This window comes from Diadema setosum, chromosome 16 (assembly GCF_964275005.1).
Source record: "Diadema setosum chromosome 16, eeDiaSeto1, whole genome shotgun sequence".
Classification (NCBI taxonomy): Eukaryota; Metazoa; Echinodermata; class Echinoidea; order Diadematoida; family Diadematidae; genus Diadema; species Diadema setosum.
In genome coordinates, this window is record NC_092700.1 from 28,762,659 (window position 1) to 28,781,356 (window position 18,698).

An 18,698-nucleotide genomic window follows, 5' to 3' on the forward strand; every position below is an offset into this window, starting at 1 on the left:
AAAGGTTTGATAGCCTGAAATGGAATATGGCTGAGACTTACAAGCCTTCAGAGTAACAAACCATATTTTGTGGTTTGAATAACAAAACAAGGACCAGTGAACTGTTACCTTGGAGATTATGAATACAGTAGTAGCTGTATTTACGGTGTATAATGGACCAGGGTAAGGGAAAAAATATAATAAAACATGTCCATAGACATGATGTTCATGGCCAGATTACTCTTGTATATTTAAGTTATAATTGTCCTACAGCTCTCTAGAAACTCAAACTGTGGTGCTTTACAGTGTACATACATATACCAGGGAGGTGAGTCACCTCCCTGCATTATATACATACTCACATCATGGACTGAACATTTCTTCCCATGAAAAAGAACAAAACAGGGCTCTGCAATATGTTTTCTGCCAATCTCTACGTGGAGGGTTTTGGATGTTACACATAACTTCTTGAACACTGGTTCAGTAAAAGGTTGATTATCCCATTATCAGTGCTAATACTGCAGAATAAATGACTCACACAGAATAAGTGACAGGGGCAAAATATCCAAAGGACTCTTCAATATCTTTGAAAAGCACAACGTGCTATTATTGTAGCTAGCACACTTGGATGTATGTGATGCAGCCGAGATTATTACTACCCATGCACTTGTTGCAGCTCTGAAACACTGCTTGCTTCGTGTGTCCCTTGTTTTCTAGGAGTGATGACCTCAGCCTGATGAAATGTGTTTAAAAAATCACTGCCTTGTTTTGTTCAAGCTTTTCCTCATTGTTGACAGCGAGCTGCTCATCCTTTGCAGTGTATACCGTCTCTTGACATCAAGTTTGGCCTGTCTGCCCTCAGCTGCCATTCCCCTTGATTCACAGAAGTTATACCTATACATGATACAAGAAATATTGAAGACATAAGATATGGGAAATAAAAATGGAAACATTGCACTCACAAAGTCAATTTGTGGACATCCAAAAGGCGTTTTGTGTAAAGGTATGATGGTACCAACATTTTAATTTGAAAATGAGGGAAATTTCAAATAATCAGTAATATACTGAAGAATTTGTATTACATGCAACTTCATGCGCCAAAATAATACAATGTACCTGAATCATGAAGGCCTGAATACTACTGTCAGGATATGTAAAGCATTTTCAGTTTTCAGGGGGCTTGATAAAGAGATTTGAATGTCTTAACTCTTTATTAAACATAATATAAGCCATTGCTTTACAAAACATTCCTTTCATTATGGGTAACTTTGTGTTATGTAAATTTCAATGCATCATTTTTGCTTATAATTTTGTATGAACTGCTGCGAAGTCTTCTTTACTCATTACTATGCCATGCTGTACATTTTCTTGTTCAGTAGGATGAAGTCATTGTACAAGTATCCTCAAATGAGACATCACAGCAGAATTTATCCTAAAACAATACTGACAGATTCCAACAAATCAATATATTCACATTTCAAGCTGAGAGGTTCTACACATTTCATTCTCTCTCTTAACTGGAAATTATCGTACAATGTACAATGTTCACTTACTGTCTGTGTGCACTGGCTGGAATTCTCATGCTGGTGTGAGTCTCGGTCTTGAAGAAACATGGTTTTTCTCCTCTTTTTCTTCCTTTCCCTGCTGATAGAACAGATAAAATTGTCTCATCGTGCAGAAGTACAAAAGAGCAATGAGAATTTGCAAAATTACAACCAAACAGTGCAGGAACAAAATGGACATTGATGTTTAGAAGCAGGCACTTTTTTCTTGATATTACAATAATGTTGGAACACTCTTTGAACTGCTTTCATATCCTCCCCTCTGTAACAAATTAACCCTCTATACAGTCATTCACCTTGCATATTAAAGTCAAATAATCACCAACGTCTGCAGTCTTTTCACATCCTCTTCTCTTTATATTCGATTAATTTTAATCTTCATAAGCCAAAATTTCTTGAAGCAGAATCTATTTCTTTAGTCCAAATCAAATCGACTTAGGCACGGTTGACTGTTAACTGCCCATCAATCCATCACCCCCACTCATATTCATATGCAGACACGTACAATATTTTTAGTGCTGTACCGTATATATTATACAATGTACATTGCAAATCACACATCCATTAGGCTCTCATGTGTCCTGCCTATTGCAAGCACTCTCAACTATGTTTCCTCATCTCCCAAATCCGGAGGTCACTGTGACGTGGTGCTTGGGTAGGCCTATGGGGTTACATACAACTACACTATAGGGTGGCACACACCTTGTATTAGAGTATGGTACTATGCAAATTCTGGTATCTAATTGGTAAGTGTCCATAAATACCATTTGTTTAAATGCATTCTAACAAGGCCTATTTGTTCTTTCCACAAACAAAAAGAGCATAAAGAATTGTTGTACTCATAGTTATGACTCCATCAAGTAAATCACTTGAATTCCAGGCCTGGGTAGCTTTCATACATGTAAGTGTACCCCTTCAACCACTGGCACTTGTTTTCAACAAAAGCACTGACACATGTAAATATTTCTGCTTGGATATCCTACAGTCAGTTTGCTCATCTTATCCGTACGCTTCTTGTCTGAAATGTCAGCCTTGGTGACTATAGACCTATATTTACACACTGTATTACAAAACTTAAAGTTTTACTGGCACTGTTTGATACACTACACTACAGTACTATCATTGCAACTCTGATTACTTGTTGGTACTTACTATAGAAATGGTTCAATTTCTCCCCCCCCCCTCCCCCCAAACAGTAGCCCAACCAGATGCGGTGCGAAGTACGGCAACTGGGACCCTGGGATGCACTTGGCCCTTGTTCGTTTTAAATCCTAGCTTTTTATTGATCCAGCTAGTCAACACTAAATTGTAAGATTTCAATTGAACCGTCCAAATTCCAGAACAGAACAACCTAAAAAAGCAAGGTCTATTCCACCCAAAGAGGTTCTCCAACCTCTTTGATTCCACCTCCCTGCTCAAAGAAGGTTTTAGACTAACCCCGGGGCGCTGTAGGCTCACACCAATATCAATAACGACACGTCTGTGTAGGGGTCACTGATACAGTTGATACGGTTGATTAGTTCTAACCGTTGGACTAAAATAGTGAAATCGTGGAGCACGTACCCTTGGGCCAACTCTTAACTTTCTTTTAAGACCTGCAAAAGTAGAACTTCTACTAGGCCTAGAACCTCTAGGCCCTACCTAGATGTAAACCCCTAGCTAGGTCTAGAAACTAGCCCAAATTACAAATAGGCCTAGGGCCTATAGACTATTTTATATACTAATATAGGCCTAACACAGGCCTAGACCACAGAGTCTAATCGAGTGATTAGGCCTATCAAAAATAAATTTACACATCAATTAAAAAATTCAGCAAGCTTTCGCGTCACATGAACAGTATCACTGCAAAATAACTAGCCCACATGTACAGGAGGGGAATGAGGCCAAGGGGGTAGGCCTAGGGCTATGTAAAATCTAGATGGTTCTAGACTAGAGTATAGACTGCAGGCTACGTAGGGTGCCTACATTGTGTAAGGCGTAGCGTAAGCCTAGCACCTATTCATCGCCATAGCACTCACCAGCACTCTAGGTCTCTACCGATAGCTTCTTATCCTGCTTGAAAGTAGCGAATTTGGATAATGAATCGATAATGAATAGCGTCTAGAGTACTTTCAGAAAGTCTAGTTGACATTGACTTTTTTTTTTAAGCTAGCCTATAGATATATTAAGAGCCCTGCCTCTGGCAGCAGAAAAAAAGAAAAGAAAAGGAGCTTGCCAATGCAAGAAAAAATGCTAACACAAAAAGCTATGTGTGGGACTATGATTGATGTACTGTGTGCCCAATGAGTGGTCGAGACGGCCACAACTCTGTCAGTTATAGGAAACACATTTTCCCATTTTTCAAGAAAATTCTTATAAGAAGTAAGTCTAAGGAAATAGCTCTTTTAAATACAAGACACAATAAGTAAATAATGGGATCAAAATCGACAATTTTTGTAACTTACTCTGTTTCGAATCCCCAACGATCGCACAGCAAACCTCCACCACAGGAGAGACACAACACATTGAGCTATATGGAGTATCTCTCATGCATGCAAAATGCATTGAAAAATGGACAAATTGGCTAGGTTTGTCTTGCCAGTCGCTTTTATAAATACAAAATACAGCAAGGGAGCTTGCAATTAATTGCATCTTGCAATTAATTGCAAGCTCCTTTCTTGCAACAGCAACTTGCAATTAATTGCAAGTTGCAATAGATCTATCTATTGCAAAGTTGCAATAGATATTTGCAATTAATCGCAACTCGACTTTCTTGCAACACCCCCTATGGGTGGAAATCACTGATCTCTAGTTTAGCCCGCAGAGCTTTTCCCCAGTGGTGGAGAGGAGAAAAATCTCTTTGGGAAGAGCAAGATCATCGGTGGAAAGTAGCTGCTTGGCGGAGGTCTGCGCTCTCAGAGTGCTTTTCTAGTTGTTCATGTTTATAAGAGTCTCACTATTATTATTATTTTTGTTAAGGAATTTTCCTAATATGAACAATGTGCACTCTGACCGTCTCTTTCATAACAGCTTTTCAGAAGAATGGGTTAAAAAAATGAATGAATGAATGAATGAATAATTGAAGGAATGCAAGAGATGTAATGACTTATCATAGGTATCAGTTTCAAGGTGAAATGGTTGTTGTTCAATTGTTGAATATGATAAGAATTGTAATTTCATCACACTCACTGCTCTGTATGATGTGAGAACATGGACAGAACTAATTTGGTCGATATTCCATGAGTAGAATTTCTACATTGCTCTCATTTATTCAAATTGAATAGTGCCTAGGCCTACATTGTATATCAGTTTATAGAGATTGCCAGTGGGGTATTCCTTTGACTCGTCGAGTATCATTGTTTCGTGTGTGTGTGCGTGTGTGTGTGTGTGTCATGTGTGCTCTTGTTTGCCTCATTTTTCATTCATGGAAGTGGGACATCAATAAACATGAATGTTCTACAGACAGTACCCAGGTCGAAAAAACCAGTTGGCTAACTGGTACTGGTACCAGTTGATTCCAGTTAAGGCAACTGGTTTCAATATGGAAAATGGGACCTGGAATCAACTGGACTGGTATTCGTCGAAATGGAATCAACTGGTACCAGTTGGAATCAACTTGTATCAACTAGAATCAACTGGGATCCAGTTGACAAAATTAATTTTGTGTTGAATTATTTGAAGTATGGGTTTATACCAGAACATGTGTATGTCACGACATTGTTAATATCTAACCTATCATAATCCTACAGCTAGACTTAAAGCCTATACCTACAAGTACATCTAGGCTTAGCCTACGTCCTAGACCTAGTTAGTGCAAGGGATATTTCATTCATATATATAGGGCCATCTAGTTGCAATACTTTAAGACATGGTTACCAAGTAGATTACATTTTTATTATAAAAATATGAAAATACCTCATCAAAGGTACAAGTTGAAATTGTGAATATCACGGCAATAATATTAGGTAAATTTCTAATTACATTTCAGACATTTAAGAGTTTATTGAAATCATAAAAACAATAAATTTAACAATATTTTATCTTTTTCACATAGAGAATTTGAATAGCTTATGAATATTCATGTGCAAGAGAACCAGTAGAAACCAATAGAAACCAACTGGTATCAAGTGGTATCAACATTTCAATATTTTAGTTACTGGGTTTTAATCTAGAATGAAGTGGTAAGCAAGTCCATGCAGTCAGGTAAATGGGTTTCAAATTGTGTCTATTTACTATTTGCACGCAAACCGACACAAACACGCGCACACAAACACACACACACACACACACAAACACACACAAACTGGTCGAAATACAGTCTGTCAGTTTATATGTCAAGTGATCTAAATTGGTTCCAGTTGAATCGAGTTGAAGTCATTAAGAGTCCAAGTTCAATCATGTTAAATGTTTTGCTTTATTTTGTTTTGTTTACTTTTTAATTTGATGTTTTAAAACAAGTTTAATTTACTTTTTAATTCAGTTTGAACTGATCGAATTCAAAAGTAGACTCCGGGTAAGACTCAAACTCGCATCACTGAGCCACAGGTACCATTACCTTAAGATATATCAACTGGTACACAATGAGACTTCAACTGGTACATGTATCAACTTGTACCAGTAGATTACAATTGGTATCAAGTGGCACCGTGGTACACATTGAGAGTTGAACTGGTATCAACTCATAGACCAGTATATAGAGTAGACTTTCATTAAATTGATATCATCTGGTACACAGTGAGACTTGAACTGGTATCAACTGGTATCAGTAAAATTTCAACTGGCAGGAACTGTTACCAACTGGTACAAAATGATATTTGAACTGGTATCAACTAGCAACCAGTAGACTTAATGGCTCCAACTGGACTGGTAAGTAGTGCAACTTCAACTGGGATAAACTGGTACCAGTAAGACTTCAACTGGTATCAACTGGTACAAATAAATGACACTTGAACTAGTATCAACTGGTACCGTAAGACTTCAACCGACAGAAACTGTTACCAACTGGTACAGTGATACTTGAACTGGTATTACAACTGGCCATCAGTAGACTTTTACTGGTTTCAACTGGTAAGCAGTGCAACTTCAACTGGTATATAAAACTCGTACCAGTATGATAAACTGGTATCAACTGGTACCAGTATGTCTTTAACTGGTATAACTGGTTTCAATTAGAATCGCTCATTTTATTACTGGAAAGTTGGAGTTACCTTGCTGGTTTCAACTGGTACCAGTTGAAACCATTTAAGACCAGTTAAGACCAGTTAAAACCAGTAACGACCAGTTAAAAATGCTTACTGGTTTCTACTGGTTTCTACTGGTTTTTTGACATGGGTAATGCTTACGGTATAACTTAGTTACTAGCTAGACCCTCGCCGCTTTTTCATAGGCGTTGGTCTTACGATGGTAATAGTGTTCCGCGCAGATATGTTTATGTGCTTCATAACGATCCATGGTTCACCAAGCGTCGAAATTCTTAAAGCACACTGCACAAAAAAAGGAATACTAAACCTAGCTACAAAGTAAAAAATGATTTTATTACATCATTAAATTGCTCATTCTGCGTAATCCATTGTTCTACAGGTAATCATGGTAATAGTACAACGTTCTACAGCACGGATAAGAAAGACTATGTCAACGCGAATTGGTTTTGTGGGACTAAAGGTTTTAGTCTGCCTTTACCGCACAATACGACCTACGTTGAAAGCCTTCTTGACAAGGTGCCATCTGAATGGGATGACCCGAAACAGTTTTGGCTTGGTTGTCGTATCTTCGGAACCAACGGAAATCAGTGCGTTTCAAGCATCCTTGGAACTACGTTCAGTCTACCTACTGCAGACCTAGATACCACTGCAGGTAAGCATCAGAAAATATTTCTGGTATCTGACCTTCGTTGAAAGCTGGCATTGATATTAAAGCCTTCAACAAGGAAGGGGCTAAAGGCAGGAGATAATGTAGTCGTTCAAAACGACACTTGGATTCGCAACGAAAAGCCACAAGTTGTTATACAAATAATACACAGGTGAGATTGCCTTAGTGGAGATGCAGCGCACTCGAGGGTATTTACAATTGTGAAACATGCACTACATTGTAAATACCCGAGAGTGAGCTGCATCTCCACTAACGTCACGAACTTAAACCTGTGTATTATTTGATTTATAAAATGGGTCGAAAACTAACAGCATTTTTCATGTACCTTTGTGTGTCAATACCAGTCAGCTACATAGTGATGTAGCACTCGCTCAAAAGTCAAGATGTCCGAAGATGTTCGTCCCAAACAGTTACGCACGTAGCACTCGGAAATCCCGCACATAAGAAGCGATATTTATTCGTACGCCACATGCACATGCTATGCACAAGAAAGGCCGGCTGGCAGCCCCAACTAGAAGTTGTTTACAGGATTGACAGCGCGTATAGTAGCGGGCGACGCACTTGTAACAACTGATTGAGTGTGCACTGTTAGTGTAAACATTGTGACGTCAGTGACTGAGCATTTACGCTTTCTCTGCAATGTCCCATAGGATAACACGCCGTGCTGTTCTGACTTTTCGTTGTACACTTTTTGCACGGCCGTGCATCTTAGTAAGAAAAATCATGAGCGCACACGTGACTCATTTCAGCGCTTCCAATTGGCTACATTCTTGAACCCATTGTATAAAATACCATATTGTTGAATATTAGAGGCGACTATAACATGTATCCCTCACCATTACCTCCGATAAGAAGATTAATCGTCATCATCTTTGAGACCATCTCCGGGATCCCCACTCGAGATACTGGTCTCGAGATGCGGTTCGCCATTTTGAACATAAACACCACGTAAGTAAAGTGATCTGCGCATGCGCGAATATCATTATTATCATTATCATAATCTTATATCATTTATTAAGAAAGGCAGGCTCTGATGATATAGGAATGATAATGAAATATTGATTAATTAAAGCAAGCATGGTATGAGATAAGGAACGATGATTAATGATCGAGCACGAATAGAAAGGCTAAAAAAGTATTGATCAAGCAAGGCAGCATCAAAAGAACAGAAATGTGTCGGTGGGGGTCTACAATCTATCCTTCTCAATAGCAATACTGATTAGATTTTAAGAAAAGACTTTTCCTCAGACATTTATGGGCTTACAGTTTAACTATTTGACAAATTTAACCATTCAACAAAATTGTTAATCCTTTTAATCTAGTTCTGTTTATCATCGCAATCATGAGAATGATGAAGATACAGACGATTACAAGGGACATGACATAATAGTGCTTAATTATTCCTAATACGCATGAGAAGGAAGAGAATAAGTGTATATATAGGCGTTTTCACATCAGCCCGATGTTTCGAAATAGCGCGCTATTTTCTGACTTGGGAAATTTTCCCGATAGCGAAATAGCGCGCTATTTGAAAATGTGAACACAAATTAGCGCGCTAATTGTATCGCTCTGATCGAGAAAATTTCTCCACTCCAACTCGGGAAATTTCTGAAATAGCGGGATAGTAGCGCGCTATTTGATAATGTGAAAACGACTCGAGAAATTTGCGCGATGAATCCCATCATGTCTAGCGTGTGTGACCCGATCGATCGAGGCAAACTGCACACAAATCATGAGGAATTTTTGAGAGGGCACACACAATAACATTACTGATGCTGTTTGCACATACTCAGCTGTCGAATTAGCTATTTCAAATTTTTTAAATATTCGGGCTTCCCCCTCTTCGGGCTGATGTGAATAAGAAATGAAATAGCGCTCTAATTCGCAATCGCGGAAAATATTTCGAGCTTGGACTTTTATCGGGCTGATGTGAAAACGCCTTATGAACATGCTTGTACATTACCATCGCTAATACATAAAAGGTGTAATCATAGCACTCGCATGTATAAATAACAATATCAACATGAAGCTATAATTGAGTGTGTGAGTGTTATTAGTTACAGTCGTGTTGATGATAATGAGTGTTAAAAAAAAAGACACTAAATGTTTGAAAATGTCACGGGGAGCCGTGGAATACAATACCAAAACCATATGGACGGATCTGAAAATTAATTTCTAGTTTTTCATTAACCAATCATTATGCCTTTAAGATGAAAGCCAATCTAAAATTGTTTCAATTTCATGAGAATGAACAAAAATCCAGCAGAACAGTGCAAAAATGATCAAAATCGGATAAAAAAGGAAGTTATGACATTCTGAAATTACAAAAAAATTTCGGAAGACACTGCTTGTACTGTTGTTATGAATGAATGAATGAATACATGAAAATGAATGAATACTCAGAGTCAACTTTATTGGTCTGTATGCCAATACAGAAATTTAGCTTCCAGTTATTCCAACTTGTTACACACAATAATTATTAAACACACACGCGCGCGTGCGCGCGCGCACACACACACACACACGCACGCACACACACGCACACAATCAAACAGGAAGTGACGAAATAAATATATAAATATTAGTCATCGCCCAGCATGCATTCTATACGTCACGCCTCGTGAATATTCATTTCAGCTCTCAGCTATCCCTCTTGTTTTTTTTTTTTCCCCACACTCGTACATTGTGTATTATAATTTATATAACGCCTGAAGAGATCCTTGTCATTTGATTGGTTGTTTGACATTGATCATTCTGCCCATTTCACTGTGACGTCATCATCCGTGCAATTTTGGTTCCATTTACCGTGCAATTTTGGATATATACGATTTGCTCAATTGCACGCTCGCTGAGAACCCGACAAACTACGCGTGTAAAACGCTTGCGTTTGCAGTGTGTGTATGCGACAGCTCGCTAGCGCAGCGTAAAGCGCTCAGTGAGCACTCTCACGATCTCTCTTGTTCCTAATACAAAACATCAAATGACAAGGATCTATTTCAGGCGTTATATAAAACAAATAATAAATGTTTTTCATTCGTGCAATGGACAGAATATTTCATTCGGTGAAAGATGAAATGTTTGATCCATTCAACTCGGCTGCGCCTCGTTGAATGGATCATTTCGTCTTTCACCTCATGAAATATTCTGTCCATTGCACTCATAAACATTCATTATTTGTATATTATATGTATGTGCTACGTTTTATCCATACCCGATCGACAGCAAGGCTGTTAGCGCATGCGCTGTGTAAGTTGTACTACGACACGAAGCGCGGAAGGACTAAAACCTCGGATAAAATATTTCACTGGGCTCTTAAAACAGATCATAAATTATTATAAATCGATTTCCTCGCCTCTGATTGTAAGTATCTTATCTAACAGTATGGCAACGAATTTCAGTGGAAACCCTGTATTTTGGTCTCTGGTCACCAAAATGCTAAGCTATATCAGGCGGTACGTCAATAGCCATAGGGCTGCCATGCGACCCCAACTCAGTACGAGTTGGGGTCGCTGGTGCGGTTAGAGACCATGATACCCGATATCATAACTGGGCCCTGTTTTATGAAAAGATAATCACTTATAAATTCTCTTACCACACAGCTTGCCATAGACTTACGATAGAAATCATCTATTTAATCAATTTAACTCTTCATAAAACAGGGCACTGGCCTCTCAGGAATCATTGGGTTTTGTTGTTTGTTTGTTTGTTTGTGGATGAGTTTTTTTTTTTTTTTTTTTGGGGGGGGTGGGTGGGGATGGTTAACTACCAATATACAGCAATATTGAAATTTGAGAGCGTAGTACATGTATAGGAGCTGATTATGACTAGATTTCAGAGTACAGAAGTAAATGCTTGCGCTTTTGCAAAAGCGTTCTATTCTTAATTAAAATCTCATTTTCAAGAGAATGTATTTGCAGGTATTCGTAGTATAGTTTGACCAAATGGCGATGGTGTGCGCCTGTTTCTTGGACAGATGACGATGCGTCGTTAGTTTTGCAGGTGTTTGTACGGATGTCTTATAACGAAATTACTTGGATTACCAAGCAACTAAGGGTGCCACTCGCTTATTATGCAGTCACACGCCTTTCTTGTCTAAGGGATTAAAATAACACTTTGTTTGCATTTTTTCGTGAATCAAAAATCTTCAGAGTACGTTCATCAATAACCCTTTTTGTGACATTCTGCGGTATATAAATGCTCTGAAGGGGAAGAAAGAGATAGGAGTTACAAACATTGTTCCCCGTATTTCTACTCCCCCCCCCCAATCCATATTCATGCCATCATTTCGCTGATGGGCACAAACAGACAAAAGATATTCAGGGGTTTAGATGGGTGCCCATCAATCATTTTTTGTTATCCAAATTCAGGACAGCATAAAGGTATTAACATAAGTTTAGGTAAATGTGGTTATGAATAACTGCGTGTATGCTGTGTATAATACAAGGTCTATTCAATATTGATGATCTGAAAATCAGTAGAATGGGCCAACTAACAAACCCTTGGAATAACGAACCTTTTTTTTCATGTTCAGATCAACATACCTTTGGAATAATGAACTGTGCCCGATAACACCCCTCCCCCCTTACTACCTCGCTTCCCATATAAATGCCGCTGTATAATGCCTCTCGCTTAGGTTATTAAAAGAAGAGCATTCTATTCGCATTTCTGGCAAGCTTTCTAGAAAGAAAGATGTTATCAATGATTTCAAATTCATAATATCGCGTGTGGCCAGGTAAGACATCCTTAAAATTTTAGTACAAATTTGTGTTGACTATCATGTTTTTAGTGAATATGAATCAGGTGTAATTACCTTATAGATACATACATTCTGAAAGAGACCTTAAAAGCTCAACCCCTTACCTTAAAAATTCATCAGTGACCTGAATTCTTCTAGAAACCTAGACAGAAAATTCAGTCTGTCCGGAGGAATCTTTTATATATATATATATATCTATATATATATATTTTTTTTTAACTTTTACGCCTCTCCTCCGTGTAGGAGGAGATTCCATGAAGTAAGACGCAGTCTCCGCGGAACATATCCCCGACGACCAGTATACAGACCGATTTTTCGGTAAACTAAAAACCAACCTCTTGCTAGGTGTTCCTTAATACACAAACTCTGTTGAAAAAGAAACTAATGACAATTTCCTTATAATTTAGAACCGGGCCATATGATGCTAGATTGTAAAAAATAGAAGTCTATGCTTTCCTGAAATTTGTGTCACGTGTCTGAGAGTCAATACAATAAGATATAACAATTATCAAGTTCACTTATCACAAATGAATAAGCTCCTGTTGTCATTTTGTCAAGATTCCCATTTCTATCTGCGTATCGTATGTTCTTATAGGAACAGGAAACTACGGCAACTGTGTCTGTGCCAAACATCCCCAACAGGGTGGCCAGAAGATCTACCACAGATGTCCATGCACCGAACAGATCCACGTGGTATGCGTGCCTGCCAGTGATCAATACAATATTGCAGGTAAATTTTACAATTAAAATAAAACTTATCATTATAAAGACCAGCCCCCCCCCCCCGAAAAAACAACAACAAAAGCACGAAGTCTGAGTAATATGATGTCAAGTTTCAAGTATAAATTGTGTATCAATTTGTATTGATCGCTCCAAGTAAACTTCTCCCCTCCCCCGCCAGTAACGTAGACAATGGGAGTGCACGTCACGAGACCGACACTCACGAGTCATACAGCCCACAAGTCACATATCTCACTCGTTTATTATATGCAATGAACAAAGTGATATTACAGGCCCTGGCAAATGTCTCACAAATTGTCGAAAAAAAAGAAGAAAAGAGAGGAAAATCCAACAATGTGTAGCAATACCTAAGCACCCATGGCAAAGAAATTTTCATATATGAAAATTTCTCCTGTCCCTTCATGCTTTCATCTATAGATGAAAGCATGAAGGGACAGGAGATAGGGGATAACTGAATAATACAGAAAAAAGCTGACTAATGCTCACTTTCACACAGAACTTAGACAATTAGCGTGGAAATACCCTTGGACGTAATTATGCGCAACGCCTTTTGGTTAAAAAGTTACACCATTTTGTTTTATAAAAGGGGTGTCGTTTTTGTTGTTGTGGGCATTTTTTTTTTCAGGAAGCTTCAATAGCCCATTCTGCAAACGTGGTTTTCCGGGTGTAGATTATCGTTAAATTACATGAACAAAATGATATTACCGGCAATGGCAAATGTATCACCGTTTGTTGAAAAAAAAAAGAAAAGAAAGGAGAAACCAACAATAATGTAACAATACCTATACACCCATGTCAAAGAAATTTTCATAGATAATAGCATAAAGGACAACAGATAGCGGATAACTGACCAATACAGAAAAAAGTTGACTGATACATGCATAATAATTTCTTTCCCAATAATATTCAATTTGCACACACTCTAATTCTTCGCGGGACTATCGTATATTATCCACTAAAGTTTCAAATTTTCTTTTTGTTTACTGCGCTTTAATGACGTTTGCACTTGCGTAATATCAAGTATTTGAACCTTGAATAGCAAGACAGGGAGCGGAAGTAAACTGTGGTATGAAATGTTTTTATGGTGTGCGTTTGAAAGTATTTTTAAGATGTCAGCGATTTACGCTGACCGCTCGACGTGCAAATGATGGGTTACCAATGTGATGTTGGTTCTATACGCAAATTAGGTATCAAACGATGCGTAAGACTTTAAAGTAAAAAAGTAATGAAGTCTCGGAGTGAGATCTTATAAATTCTGGGAGTTATTGCAAAATTTCCGGGGGGGGGGGGTCATGATGGCCCCCAGTTTTGTAGGGTTAAACATCACCTTTGCAGGATCCAGATGAGCTCAAGTATAAAGCTATACTTTACCTACCTGCATTCGTTCCTCATGTGACAGCGACAGTGATGGCCTGAGTTGTGCTCGACTGGGTATCTGTCTTGGAGGGTGACAATGTCAATTGGCAATTATTGTCATTTTTACCATAATGACAATTCATTTACTTTATACATCTTTACATAACAACAAAAGTAAGATTGAGTTTGTGGAGTTTAGTGAAACATTCTGTTGTATGACGTACATATGTATGTATGTATGGACATTTTCTTCAGGAAGCTTAACCAATTCTGCAATTGTGGATGTCCAGGTTGCCATTGACATATAAATAACATGAACAAAGTGATATTACAGACCAAGGCAAATGTATTACAGAGTATGTTTAAAAAAGAAAGGAAGCTGCAATAATAAGACATTCCTATGCATCAATGGTAAAGAAATTGGCACAGATGTAAGTAATGAGGACGAAAACATAGAGGATAACTAAACAATACAAAAAGAGTTGATTTACACATGCCTAATTTATGTTTTCATATAAAATTCCATCAATTGATATATCTACATACACACTGTATTCTTCGCGGCACTATCACATTCCGCTTAAGTATGAAATTAATTTTCATTGTAATGACGTTTGTTATTGTGTAACAACAAGAATTTAATCCATTAATATAATGTGGAGCGGAACTAAATTATGTCATGACAGATTTCGATGGTATGTAGTTAAAAGTGTCTTCACGATAGTTACTGACGGTGCTCGCTATAGTGCAAATGTCGGGTTAGACATTTGATGTGGGTTCTATGGATACGAATTGAAATTTATCTTCTCGTTTATCCCCCTCATTTATCCCCTCCCAGGTGGACATGGAGATTCAGGGACATATTATGTGCCTGGATGAGGTAGGCCACCTAGTCCAGGGGCAGGGCCCTAGTATCGTATCCGTTTGACCTTTATACATTATCTTTGTTGGCAGTGTTTGTTGGATCTAAAAGAGCATAACCATAAAGCCATACTGTACCTACATAACCATTGATAACTGGACTCGTTGTTTATCTGACAGTGGCAGTGATCACCAAAGTTTTGCTCGACGAGGTAATTCAGTCAGGGAGGGAGCATGTTATTGATATTTCTCACTAAGGCTTGTGTGTCTTTTAAAAAGCCCTATATAAATTAAAAGTGACAAAATGTAATCCTTTTTGAGGCGGATATACAATCCTATTTGATCTGAACATGTAAAGGCACAGCCCAAACGTTTTATACACTGTTAAATAGTGTACACTCCTGGTATTTTGTGAATACACTTGCATTTGTACAATTTTCAGCTTACAGTTTACAAAATTCAGGGTATCTTCAGAAGGAGCTCTCGTAAACTTAAACCACCCATTGAAAAGTATCTTGAAAAGCACGCTCTCAAGGGGGAAATGGCGTTTTCAATGAACAGTTCGTCAGATTGTAAATGTGGGGTGGGGGGGGGGTGGGACAGTGATAACGGGGCCTGAAGCACTAACTGTAATCATCATTTAGTGTTTCCCTATGCAATTCCACTGTATTTGAAAACTTCATTGCAGACAATCCTCATATATAGATAAAGGAAGTAATCATCATAATTGTTTCTGAGTCCCTGACGAGGTTATTCAGGTAATTCAAGTGAAATTGAGTAATGTAGGAACTTCATGATCCCTTCATTGTTTTCACAATAACATCAAGGCAATTATTTTTTCATTAAGGAGGACATTACTTTTAAAATCAAAACATTTGTCACGTACTTGCTGGGAGGAAAGCAATATGAATAAGCTCCAACAAACCCAACAATTTTGCCAAAAGGAAGCTTCAGTTTCCATTTTATGTTGGTTCGATGGTCCTCCTTATCATTTTGTACTTACTAATCTTTCACTTTTTCTTTAACTCATCCCTGTTTTTTTTTCTTCAATTTTGGCAGCGTTATTTTCTTTCAAAATAATGAAGAAATAAGTATATATTTTATGGATTTTAACAAATTCATAGAAGTCATAAAGGCATATTTGGTGTAAACAAGGTGTCGATGAATACGTTGCATAGTCTGCTCTCAACTCTACGCTAGTTGACTCATGATGAACCTTCTAGATATTTATGTATTATAGGTTATATATATGAAGAGTTTGTTTGCAAAAACCGATAAGTCCATTTTTGAAAATTTTGAAGTAAGATCTCTGTCATAAAGTAAAAAATAATACCTTTAAAATGATATATTGGTCATTACATATAAAGGTACATTTTTGAAGTTATGATCTGAAGAAGCAAAAAATTTCTTATTATTCCCTTTATTTTTCTTGACCTTTAAACGCAAATATCTCCATTTGGCAAATATGGACTTATCGGTTTTTGCAAACAAACTCTTCATATATTTACATATATGTATATATACATATGTGTGTAAGTAACAAAGCTGCAACGAAGTTCATGCTGTATTCACCAACGGTTTATTTCTTCACACAAATTTTCGAGCGTCTCGAAGCCCTTTCTCAAGTGTTGATACTTGAGAAAGGGCGGCGAGACGCTCGAAAATTTGTGTGAAGAAATAAACCGTTGGTGAATACAGCATGAACTTTGTGGCAGCTTTGTTACTTATTTTTTTATCTTGCCAACACGTGGACTACCTTATCAACATGGATATATATGTGTGTATATATATACATATATGTATATATATATATATATATATATACGACAAAAAAAGAAAGTAAATACTTGTTCAAGATTGTATTTCTCATAGAATACTTGACTAAAATTTAATGTATTATACGAAAAGAAAGGTCATTTAATTGGCTACCAACCTGGTAAGTCAATAAACAGGGAAACTTTACTCATGAGTAAACACCTTTGTTTTTCTCTTCCAAGGCACAGAAGTAAAAAAAAAAAATATTGTGAAGAAGTTGTCTTTCATGTGTATTAAAGTGCTCTTCGGTGTTACAATAAGAACAAAAGAAAAAAAATAACGCAATAAAGAAATATGAATTCAGTTGCAAAAATGACGCTATAATCTCTACAACATCTTTGAAACCAAAAAGATCAACAAAGGCTGAAAATAATGGAGGGAAATGGAGACTCTTCTGTTAAATCCAAATTCAAATGAAATGAGAGAAAAAGGGATATTAACAAAAATGGTAGGATTTGAATATATTTCTCAGGTTAGGAAAATTCTAAATAATAATTGGTTCTTGAATTTGTCTCATGAATTCTTGAATTACTAAATCAAAAGATTGAAATAAAGATATTCTGCTCATTGTGCCCTCACTCCCTATGTCATTTGAAGTTCGAGTTGACTTGAATTCTAATTTCCCCCCTTTAAGTTTCCCAATTTGATTTTGTTTGAGGTTATAAAGAGATACGAGGAGAACGAAAATTTATTTCTGTTATTTAATTCATGTCTCTCATTGTATTAAACTGATCTTTTGTTATTATTGTTTTCTTGAAGGGGATTTGCAAATGAAAGACAACATATCAATTTCAGCAATTTTTACTTTTGTGCCTTAGAGGACAAACCGTATGTGCTCAATCATGGGTAAAGTTTTCCTTTATATTGACCTACTAGGTTGATAGCCAATTGAATTACCTTTAATATGGTATTCAATACATTGATTTTCATCAAATTTTTTTTTTTTTTGTGAAAAACGTGAACTCGAAAAAGTGTTTACTTTCTTTCTTTCTTTTTTTTTTCTTTTTTTTTTTGCTGAGTGTATTGTTCAGGACATCGATCTTTTTTTTTTTTTTTTTCACGTTGTTCTTATTAGTCAACATACCCTTCACGTACTCTTTCTGCAAAATAATGACTACTGATGGAAAAACAAACCCACGAAAGCGATGAAGAAAAACACCAGGATAATCAAATCCGCCAAACCGGCACTCCTCTTTAACGAGAGGATACTGTCACAGGTGCGTCCCCACCCTTGCATTCGAGGTACAGTGTTGTGTTTGGGGCCTTATAATGCAACGTTAAAGACATGTTTTAATCCTAGTTTTTGACGCTTTCTTCCCTGGATCTGTCGTACACACTTCGATAGCGACGGGAACAGAGTCGGAACAAGCCTCTAAGATTCACGGACATGACAGCGATATCAAACTCTAAGCCTCCCCTCCGCTACCCTTGTCTTTCCTCTCCCTCTTCTGAGAGTGTCTGATTCACCTTGCATTATTTAGAAAAAAGGCACTATATTTAACAAATTGGACCTGGCGGATCTTTTGATATCGATAGTGATGGTAATGGTGATATTACCTGTTGTCTTTTCATTAGATTCTAGTCATATGCGTAACGTAAGCATGGTAAGAAGCGTGATTTTCTGAAACCATTGAGTGTTAAGTTGATACATTTACAGTGCAATATGTAATAATTCTACAAACAGATGCCGGGAGTTCATACAACCAGAATGATCCCGAGACTGTTTAAACATAATTATGTACTTAACAAGGGCACTAAAATGAGCATCTTTGTATAAATAT

General features: G+C 37.3%; 2 long non-coding RNA genes across 2 annotated transcripts; one reads left to right on the forward strand and one right to left on the reverse strand.

The window, feature by feature from the left end:
- Positions 1–630: 630 nt before the first annotated feature.
- Positions 631–4,023, reverse strand: LOC140240326 (uncharacterized). Its single transcript, XR_011902025.1, has 3 exons — positions 3,986–4,023; positions 1,533–1,623; positions 631–873 (listed from the first exon to the last, which is right to left on the reverse strand). It is a non-coding gene; the product is annotated as an uncharacterized lncRNA (long non-coding RNA).
- A 3,101-nt stretch (positions 4,024–7,124) lies between these two features.
- Positions 7,125–15,235, forward strand: LOC140240324 (uncharacterized). The gene is made up of 3 exons (XR_011902024.1): positions 7,125–7,373; positions 12,740–12,874; positions 15,080–15,235. It is a non-coding gene; the product is annotated as an uncharacterized lncRNA (long non-coding RNA).
- The last annotated feature ends 3,463 nt before the right edge of the window (positions 15,236–18,698 follow it).